Raw genomic sequence first — 10,568 nt, 5'->3', positions numbered from 1 at the left:
AGAAACTCCCCTGACCCCGCTACCCTCCCAGGCCATGTCCTCGTCCACACTCGTGTGTTTCATCCAATTGCCCAAACAAGTGTGTGGACACTGGTTTCCTTTCCTCACCTCCCACTTCTCCTGTCAACTACTGTCTCTCATCACAGACTGATGAGCTCTGATGGTGCGTCCCGAACCGGAAACTCTCTGCAGGCCATGACACCATCTCACCACTCTTGCAACCCTTTCCTCCCTGCCTTGTAAAAAGGTATTACAAAATTATTTAAGGAAGCCTATCAAGAAAAGATTAACCTTAAAAGTTGAACAGAGCAACACTGCAAAGCACAACATACAAAGCTGTTCTTATGACACGTCATTGCTATTTATGAGAAAATAACTACTTATTTATATTTCCAATGAGAAGAATATTTAAAAGCAAACGAGAAGATCTGTAATTAAATTTTACTTGGTCAAACTATAGAGAATAAAAATTGGAAATGGTGACGCTGTTAATTATTATTATTCTCCTTCATCCAACAGAGCACCTGCTGGGAATTGAATGGTGAGTGAATCATTATGACATCTAAAATAATGGCTGCATAAGTGCTAATGCAATGGCACAGATGTCAGGTATACTTGGAGATGTTTAATCTCAATTTCCACTCTGATGCATTAATAAGTTTTTGTTAATTTCTTCACTGAATTTCTGAACAATTTCTGGTTTAGGATTCAAAACATGTTAAAAACGCTATGAGATCTTTTTAAAAATCCAAGCACGTATTTAATAAAGAAAATGACTACTAATTTACTAATCCAACATTCTGGAAATTGAAGATCAGTACCCTACATTTGAACCATCAATATCCTCTCAAACCAGAAAGATTTTTGTTTTTTCTGTGTGTTTTGTTTGTTTGTTTGTTTTGTTTTTGGTATTGTTATGCTTTTTCTTTTAGTACTGGATGGGCTACAGGTGGTGGGGGACAATAAAAGTTTTTACATGTTAATTTATAAAATAAAATAAAAAAACAAAACCCTCATCCTCCCACGAATGGGTAGCATGCAGGAAAAATATGACCCTGCAGGGACAGCTTTCTCTAAATGGGGAGTGGGCGTCTGACCCCATTAGTTTTCCTCTCCAGTATCCCTCCTACTGGTCAGGGAAGACTGTTGGAAGCGCTGTCAAAGACGGATATATCTGGAGGGAACTCGAACTCCACATTGAATGAGGACGAAACAAGGACAGGGTGAGGCTTCCACATCCGCCCCATGGAATAAAAGTCCCAGTTACCTGGAGCCTAAACGTGCAGAGTAACCCTTAGCAGCCACCGGGGTCTGCTCCCCACGGGTCGGGGGCGCCGGCACTGGCCTGGCCTCTGGCCCTGTCCCCTTCGGGGCCTTTCTGACACGCTGCAGTTTATGCTCAGACTTTGCCCCAATGTCACGTCCTGGCCCAGGTCCTGGTGAGGCCCCTGCTCCCTCCCGAAGGCCACGGAAGGCCCTTGGGGCGCAGGGCGGGCACGGCCGGGTGTGCGCTTCTGCGGGAGGATTTCCGGGCTCGGCCGGACCCGGGGAGTCCACACCGGCGCTGTGTGTGCAGAGGCGGCGGCCTGCAGGGGCGAGGGCTGCGGGGACACAGCAGGAAGGAGAGGCGGGAAGTGGGGGCGGCCCCCAGGGGCCCCGCAGCCCGGGGAGAAGCGGAGCCCAGGGAGGTGGCGCGGAGAGCGGGAAGAGGCGGAGTGTGCCCGGGAGCGCGGAGGGGCTCGGGGAGCTGGGAGGAGAGAGGACACCGGGAAGGAGTCCTCAGCCGGGGGTGAGACACACCCCCACACCCTTTAAATGTCCGCGCCTAGCACGCGCCCTTCACCAGGTGCAAGCATTCCTGTGACTTGAAAAAGGCTCTCCCCTGCCCTAAATTAAGGCAGCAGCGTTTTGATTCCGACGTTGTTGTCATCTGACTTCCACACTCCTATCTGGACTTAAAGGACCAGGGAGAAGCAGGTGGGGGTGAGGGTGGAGGGTGGGGGGTGAGGAAGGGGTGGGGGGGCGCGATCCTGGCGCCCGCGGGTCTCCCGGGGGACACGTCCAGGCAGCAGCCTCGCGGGTCTGGGGCAGGGGAGGGGTCGGGGCTGCCCGGATTCACTGGGCTCCTCACACACCTGGTGGTGGGAGACGAGGGGTGGCTGAGGTCACCCCAGAAACATCAGGAGACAGAAAGGGGAATCTCGGGGGCCTGAGCCCTGGGAGATGGTCCCTCTGCTCTCTCTGTGCCTTCCACACTCTCCTGCACTTCCCGTCTGAGCCCGTATTTCCAGCTCACACCTGCTCCTGGTCCTCACTCCTGCGGAGGCCTAATAATGTCAGGCAAAGCTGTCCGAGTCCTAACCCCAAACCCAGTGAATATGTTACTTCCAGGACAAAGGGGATGAAGGCTGCCCATCAGCTGACCTTAAAGAGGGAGATTTTCCTGGATTATCCAGAGGGACCCAGTGTAATGAGACCCTCATAGGGAAGGAGGGAGGCAGGAGGGTCCCAGTGAGAGAGAATCAGTGCAAAGATCAAAAAAGGGATTGCAGTAATGCAGCCTCAAGAGGGAACCAGACGACCCCTAGAACCTGAATCCCCCTGGAACCTCCAGGAGGGCCGCAGCCCATCCACAGGGTGATGTTTAGCCTCCTGAGATTCACCTGGTCTTCTGAATGCCAGAACTGTAAGTTAACAAACCTGTGGTGTTTTAAGCACTAAGCGTGTGGTAACTGGTAGCAGCAGCAACAGGAAATGAACAAAACACCCGTCACGTCCGCTCACCGCTGGAGGTCACCTGGTGTCCCCAGACACCTCGGATTCCACACAGGCAGAACTGAGCTCACTTCCCACCACCGTCCACCACCTCCAAGCAGAGAACAATGATGGGCTTTGAAGGTGGACAGACGTGAGCTCTGTTCCTTATTGCCCACACCAAGCTAAGGAAAGCCACAAAGCCTCCCTGAGCATCAGTTTCCCTTCTCCCGTGGAAAATGCTTTCTCATCCATAGTAATTCAACTCAAATGTACCTACCTCTGAAAACAAAGTTGAAGGTCTCACACTTCCCGATTTCAAATTTTATGACAATGAAACAGGAATCAAAACAGAGTGGTACTGGTATAAAGACAAGCCCATAACCCATAGGAATAGAATTGACAGTCAGAAATAAACCCACACATTTTAGGCCATCAGATTTTTGACAAGAGTATCAAGTCTGATCAATGAGGAAAAAATAGTCCTTTCAAAAATGTGCTGGGAAAACTGGGTATTCACTTGCAAAAGAAAGTTACTTCACCTATCACCATATACAAAAGTTAACTCTAAATGCGACAGGATCTAAACATTGGAGGTAAAACCATGACACTCTAGAAGAAGACATAGTTGGAAATCTTCATAATCTAGTATTTAGAGTGATTTGTTAGATATGACACCTAAGCATGAGCAACAAAGAAAAATTAGACAAAACAGACTTCATGAAAATGAAAAGCTTTTGTGCACCAAAGGATATTATCCAGAAAGCAAAAAGACAACCTACAGAATGGGAGAGAATAATTGCTAATCATATACCTGATAAGACTTTAATATTCAGATTATTTACCAAACAGCTAAGAGTCAACCAGAAAATACAAATTACCCAATTAAAAAATGGCCAAGGATTTGAATAGACATTTCTCCAAAGGAGATATATAAATAGCCAATAAGCACAAAAAAGATGCTCAACATCATTGGTCATCAGGGAAATGCAAAACAATATCATAATAAGATAGTGCTTCATACCCAGTAGGATGGTTATTAGTAGGAAAAAAGAAAAGGAAAGCAAAGACCAAGCATTGCAAAGATGTAGACAAACTGGAATTCTTATACATTGTAGGTGTAATTGTAAAATGGTGCAACCACTGTGGAAATCAACTGGACAGTTCCTCAGAAAGATGAGTGTAGTAGTACCGCAGGACCCAACAATCCCACATCATGGTGCATCCAAAGGAACTGAAAGCAGTTGCTGAAACAGACATTTGTACTATAATTTTCATAGCAGCCTTATTCACAATGCTGAAAAAGTGGAAGCAACCCAGGTGTCCTTCAACAGATAAATGGTCAAATGGAATGTGGGCCATCCATTCCACGTGGATATTATTCTGCCATAAAAAGGAACAAAGTTCTAGTACATGCTACATCATGGATGACTCGTGAAAACATCCTGTTGAGTGAAATAAGCCAAACACAAAAGAACAAATATTGTATAATCTTCACTTATTTAAAATACCTACAACTATAAAATTCATAGATACAGATAGTAGATTACAGGTTACCAGGCCCAGGCAGTGAGGAGAATTGGGAGTTATTGCTTAAGGGATGCAGAGTGAAAGTTTGGGTAAAAGATGGTGGTGATGGTAGCACATTGTTGTGAATGTATTAAATACCACCGAACTGTACACTTGAAAATGGTTAAAATGGGAAATTTAGAGTTGGGTATATAAAATTTTTAAAAAGTGGTTTCCACTATGATGCTGTCCCTGCTTCCCTCATTATTTATTTTTCTATTTCAGCTTATACATGTGCTGTAAGCTGAAATAGAAAAAACTAGAAATAGAAAAAAATAGAAAAAACTAGAAAAAAAGAAAAGCAAGACAAAGAAAACGGAAATAACCTAAATTGCCCCTTACAGGCAATTAGCAACTAATGGTTTTGCAGCGTATCTATTGGTTTTCCCCACAAGATTAAGCCAAAGCTGTGGTTTATACAAGTTGACTCCTTCAGCACCAGGCACAGAAATCAAAGTAGAAATCAACAAATATTTGGCAAATGAATGGGAATCCATAAATTACTAACAGGCTCTGGAGTAAGCAACTCTTCAGCCGCACTGCGCGCACCCCTCCCTGTGGAGCGGCCACAGCTGGGCCCCTGTCTGCAGAGCGGCGCCCGCACACCTGAGCGCCCCACGCGGGTCCTCGCGGCGCCCCCTGCTGGACGGCTTCGTGGCTCCCGCAGAGGAAGCCCATTCCCAGCCCCGGGGCAGGAGGCCCTGTGCACGGGTTCAGATTGGACAGCTGAGCCCAGGGATTTTTAGTTTTTTCTTTTTAGATGACCAGGAAGTTTATTGAAGGGCACAAGTTGGGCGAGAGCAGCGCTGGCAAAGCCTTCTTGAGTGCAGGACCTGCTACCTGCCATGTTTGGTAAAGTGTTTGACCCCCCAACCATCAGGTTGAGGTGCTTCTTTCTCAGCCAACACGTCTTCAAATTTATCAACATTGAACTTAGTAAAGCCCCACTTCTTGGAGATGTGGATTTTCTGGCAGCTGGGGAACTTGAACTTGGCTCAGACCAGTGCATCAATCATGTGCTCCTTGTTTTGAAGCTGGGTGTGGATGGACATGACGACTTGGCCTGTGGGGACCCTGGCTACTGTACCCTGGGGCTTTCCAAAGGCACCTCACATACTTTTCTGGAGCCTAGATAGGTGGCGGCATGGGGTCAGACCTGACCATCAACAAATAAGGACCATCTACAAGGTCCCTTAGGGCAACCCGTATGAGCAATAGGCTTCATGCACTTCCATGGAGACTGCTGTCTGCAGAGCCCCACGGTTTAAAATAATTTAAATTTGATTTCTTAAGGGGAGAGATGGGAAAGAGAATGTAAGGTGATTGGTTTGCCACAGTACCCACCACTCCCTATTGTCCACTGTCTCCTCCATTTTTAATCTTTGATAGTATCTGCCTTCTGAGTTTGAAACCCTTAGCCTACATCTAATAGCTATAAACCTCGCTCTCCATCAACACCAAACTACTCCTGTGACTTTTTATTCCTCTGCACACTCTTCTCAGTGTTCTCTCCTGGAGGATGACTATCCTTGCCTCCTTCCTGCACCTGACTAAGCCCTGTAAGCCTGCCGGGCTCACCTCAAGGGTCCCCACATCTGTGGAGTCTCCCCTGATACCTTGCCCATGAGCAGAATCACTTGGTCCCACTGTTCCCACAGCCATGTCCACACCGTCTGTTATAACACATTAAACCAATGTCTGGATTGTGTCTCCATCTCCCTCAGGAGAGTGATTTAGTCTTACTAACTTTGTGTCACCACTTCCTGGTAGGTATCTGCAACAGTAGTTGGTAAATAAATGTTTGCCACATGAATGACTCCCCTGTCAAAGTTATTCAAAACATTACCTGAGCAGGCTGGGTCCACAGCATGGATTAGAGCAGTTAGGGTAGGAGAGAAATGTTTCCTAATTTTTTACTTATTAGCCCATTTGTTATGCTTCTAATATTAGTATAAAGATATGGTAATATAAAGATAATGTGCAAGTATTAAGATGATTTGCATTCAGTTTCAATTATAAAGACACAGAAATTAGAAAGCATTTAAATCTAAATTTTTCTGTTTTGCAGCTTCTGATGATCCAAAATGCTCTGTTGCCTTGAGCTCTAAGCCATCATCAGAGGAGTGATACTGGATGTGGCTGGCAGAGTAATGGGCCCCTGAAGAAGTCCACGTCCCCATCCTGGGAACCTGTGAATATGCCATGTTACATGTCAAAGGGAATTAAGGGGGTAAATGGAATTAAGTTTGCTTATCAGCAGACCTGGAGACTATTCTGCATAATCCAGGTGCACCTAAAATAATCAGTAGGGAAAGGGGGAGCAGGAGAGCCAGTGTCAGAATGATGCAGCGTGAAAAAGATGCCACCAACAACTGCTGGCTTTTAAGATGGCGGAAGCATCTACAAGCCAGGGAATGTAGGCAGCTTCAAGAAGCTGGAAAAGACATAGAAACAGATCATCAAGAAAGGACCAGATCCTGCTGACATTTTGATTTTAGCCCAGTGAGACCATTTCTGAGCTACACAACTGTAAAATAATAACTGTTGTTTTACACCAGTAAGCTTATGGCAATTTGATATAGCAGTCATAGGAAACTGATACATTGGATTACTACAAGGAGACATGAAGTTTCTATAGCTCTTTTAGTATCATCCAAACTGGGCTCTACCAGTTTGAATGCCATCATTTTTTCAACAAATAAGGTGCTTGGTGCATGCAGCACTAGGTGCTGGTTTGAGAAGTAAGTGGTTTTACTGATTTTTAGTGCTGTAGAAACCATCATCTGCAAAAGGGATTGATGGGAAGTCTACAGCTTGAACATCACACCACCTGGTTTTCTTGAGATGTCCAAAGCACAGTGCTTGGAACAGATCCTGGCAATATAGACCTTGGCATACAGAACTGCACCACAAATGTTAGCTGCTGCTATCATTGTCGTCATCATCATCATCATCATCATCATCATCATCATCATCCACAGTAAAGCTGTGTGGGAAACTCTGCTTAATCCAAAACTAACCAATTTCAACATTTAATTCATGTGCAAGACCTTGTGATGGATAATGACTAACACCCGGGAGGGTGCTTTGTGCAAACACAAACCTGGAAAGAAACTGGCTGCATATAAAGAATGAGTCATGTGAGACTCCTTTGCTTGTTACCTGCAAGGCATTTGTCCAACATGAGAATTTTGAACCATTTCAAAATGGCCACTCAGTGCTATGTTTTGCTCTTCCCAATTCACTGCTTCAATCAAAATTTTCTCTTTTTTTTTTTGAAAATACAAAAACCATTTTATTTATGTTAAAGTATCAAAATTCCTAAAGAAATAAGAATATCCAGTGACAGTGACAATAACTCTGATGGAAGTGTAAATTGGAGCACATTTCTGGAAACAACTTGACTACAGGCATCAGGAGTTTGGAAAAATGTTGAAGTCATGCATAAAGTTTCCAGTAGGAGAGCACAACTATTCTTCTATCCCTGATGGAAGAACAGTCATGATCTTCAATTTCCAGGGGGACTCCATTAGGATTGATAAGGCAATAAAGTAGCAGTTAGCTCCACAGACCAGCAAAATCGAAGAAATAATTTGTGAGAAGGAAGTTGCAACTAGATCATCTATACCACACTTTCCAAGCTGTCCTATCTCCAACTCTAAATCAATCCCTAGAAAATAACTGGATCTGCACCAACAGATTCATGCGTAAAGGCTTTGATTGCATTGTAATTTATAATAGGAAAGAATTAAACAAATAACAGTGTGCAGTGGCAGGAATAAAGTTCCATTCTTAATACATATTAAGTATCTTTTCAAATACATTTTTTTTTAATTTTAATACAGTTTTTATTGTGAACTTTAACATATATACATAACAGTAGTAACTTTCAAAGTATGATTTAACAAGTAGCTAGGAAATTTCAAAGAATATCATGGGTCACAGTTCCACAACTTCAACTATCTCCATTATTGTAAAATATAACATCATACAGGAAGGTGTTAACTTTCTGTATGTATAGGTAATATAGGTACATATAGCTCAACAAGCAGTTATATAGGTAATTTCAAAAATTGTTACAGGTTGCAGTTTCACAGTTTCAGTTCTTTCCTTATTGTACAATATAGGGTACATACAGAAAGGTGAAGACCTTCACAGCACAATTCAACGAGTAGCTATAGAGCAAATTTCAAAGGATGATATAGGTTACAGTTCCACCATGTCATTTACCTCCTTTCCAATATTCTGACATGCCAGCATCTAAATATATATGTTTATATTTAGAAATTTCGGAATTCATACACCTTTGTTAAATCATATCTTGTTTGTTGCTGCCCCTTCCTCTCACTTACTCTCTTTCTCCATCTTCAGGGGTGTCTAGGCAGTGACCACCCTAACTTGCTCACACTGCTTCAGACAAATTTCTAGACACCAAGGGCAGGTGGGGTGGGCAGAACTGGTGGGGAAATCAGGTGGGGAAAAGGGAATAAGCAGTTCAGGCAAAATAGAAAAGAAAAGGAAGTGCAGTGGAAAATGAGAACATAAGCATGTTTGATACTCCCACAGTAATTTTTTCCCATTCTCTTGGAATTTGTGACTAAAAAGAGAAGCAAGTGGACAGGAGCGACTGCCCTGCTCTAAGGGGTGGTAGGGGCCATGCGTTCCATCCTGGTATCCAGCATTTTGCAGAGAACCTTAGGAAATACCTCAAAAATTGATTCTTTAAAATAGCAAAAATTGAGAAAAAATAATACAATTACCAAAGAATAAAACTTTCCTGAGCTGATAAAGATCAAAATCTACTATAGACAGGCTTACATATTCCAAGCATCATTAATGGAAAAAGACCCATACTTATTAATACTCTTCCTATCTTGGAAAAATTGTTCAGTTACAAGTTTAAGTTTTTAAAAAGTAACAACATGTATCACAATAGAAAAAATATATATATAAAGGGAACAAAAGACAGAGCCTTAAAATATAAAAGGAGTATAAACCCCCAATCAGTTGCTTTAAGGGTTCCCAGATCACCCATCATTGTCTTGAAGACATTCTGAATTAGTGCTCCTCATATTTCCTTACAAGAAACTTAGGCACAGAGAAATCTTTAAGATATTAAATTGATAAGATACATTGGTAATGAAAAATCTAAAGAGAATACCTTCAATTGTAAACTAATCCCAGTGTGAACAATTCATTTCCTGGCCCATCCCAGCAACCTTCCCTCTCCCAGACTCTCATATGTATGCGCGGGATCAGAACATGTGACCCAGCTCTCAATTGCTTGGCACATCTCATGCCCTTGGCCACATCATTAGTTCAGAGATGGCATGTGACTTAATCAGAGACAATAAGACAGAGGATTTTCCTAAGAATCCTGGGAAAAGAAATCAGGCTGGATTCTCTGCTCCTGAGTGTCATAACCTGAGGCCGATGTCATTGCCAAGAAAGCAGATAAAAGAAGATGAAATATTTGTCCTGATGACCTGGTTTGATCCCTGTAGCAAGTCACACCTCACCAGATATTCCCTGAGATTTACCCAGCATGTAAGCCAATAAAGTTGCATGCAACAAAGTCTAGCAATAAATTCATTTAGTCAAGAGTATAATGGGGCTGTCCAAAGAGCTAATGTGATTATAGATTATATCACCACTATTAAATGAGGGAAGTCAAGTGTAGCTCTATTGTTCACTGGTTCAAGAGTCCCAGGACATTACACTGGAGAAGGAATTCTGGGACAACTGCATAGATACAATCAAAGGAATGAAGTTGAATCCCTTCCTCACACGTATACAAAAATTAACTCAAAATGGATCAATGACAAAATATAAGAGCTAAAACTGTAAAATTCTTAGAAGAAAAGTGAGGTGTAAATTGTTTGACTCTGGGTTAGGCAAAGTCTTTTTAGATATGACACCAAAAGCAGAAGAAACAAAAGAAGACATTGATAAATTGCATTTCATCAAAATTAAATGTTTTTATGTTTCAAATGAAGCCATCAAGAATGTGAAAATCAAACCCCTAGAATGGGAGAAAAATATATATCAGATATCTGATAAGGGTTTAATATCCAGATATATAAAGAACTGTTAAAAACAAAAACAAAAACATAAAGACAGACAACCCAATTAAAAACTGGGAATGATTTGGATAGATAATGCTCCAAAGAAGATCTACAAATGGCCAATGAGTACATGAAAAGATGCTCAATGTCATTACTTATTAGGGAAATGCAAATCAAAAT

General features: G+C 42.7%; 1 protein-coding gene and 1 pseudogene across 2 annotated transcripts in view; both read right to left on the bottom strand.

The window, feature by feature from the left end:
- Window positions 1-10,568, bottom strand: part of LOC119544040 (UDP-glucuronosyltransferase 1-6-like) — a 235,793-nt gene that overhangs the window by 127,964 nt on the left and 97,261 nt on the right. The window lies entirely within an intron of this gene.
- On the bottom strand, window positions 5,499-5,621 carry LOC119545021 (annotated as a pseudogene).

The sequence above is a fragment of the Choloepus didactylus genome, chromosome 9 (assembly GCF_015220235.1).
Source record: "Choloepus didactylus isolate mChoDid1 chromosome 9, mChoDid1.pri, whole genome shotgun sequence".
In the NCBI taxonomy this organism is placed as follows: Eukaryota; Metazoa; Chordata; class Mammalia; order Pilosa; family Megalonychidae; genus Choloepus; species Choloepus didactylus.
Note: the sequence above shows the minus strand (reverse complement) of the source record. Positions and strands in the feature narration are given on the sequence as shown.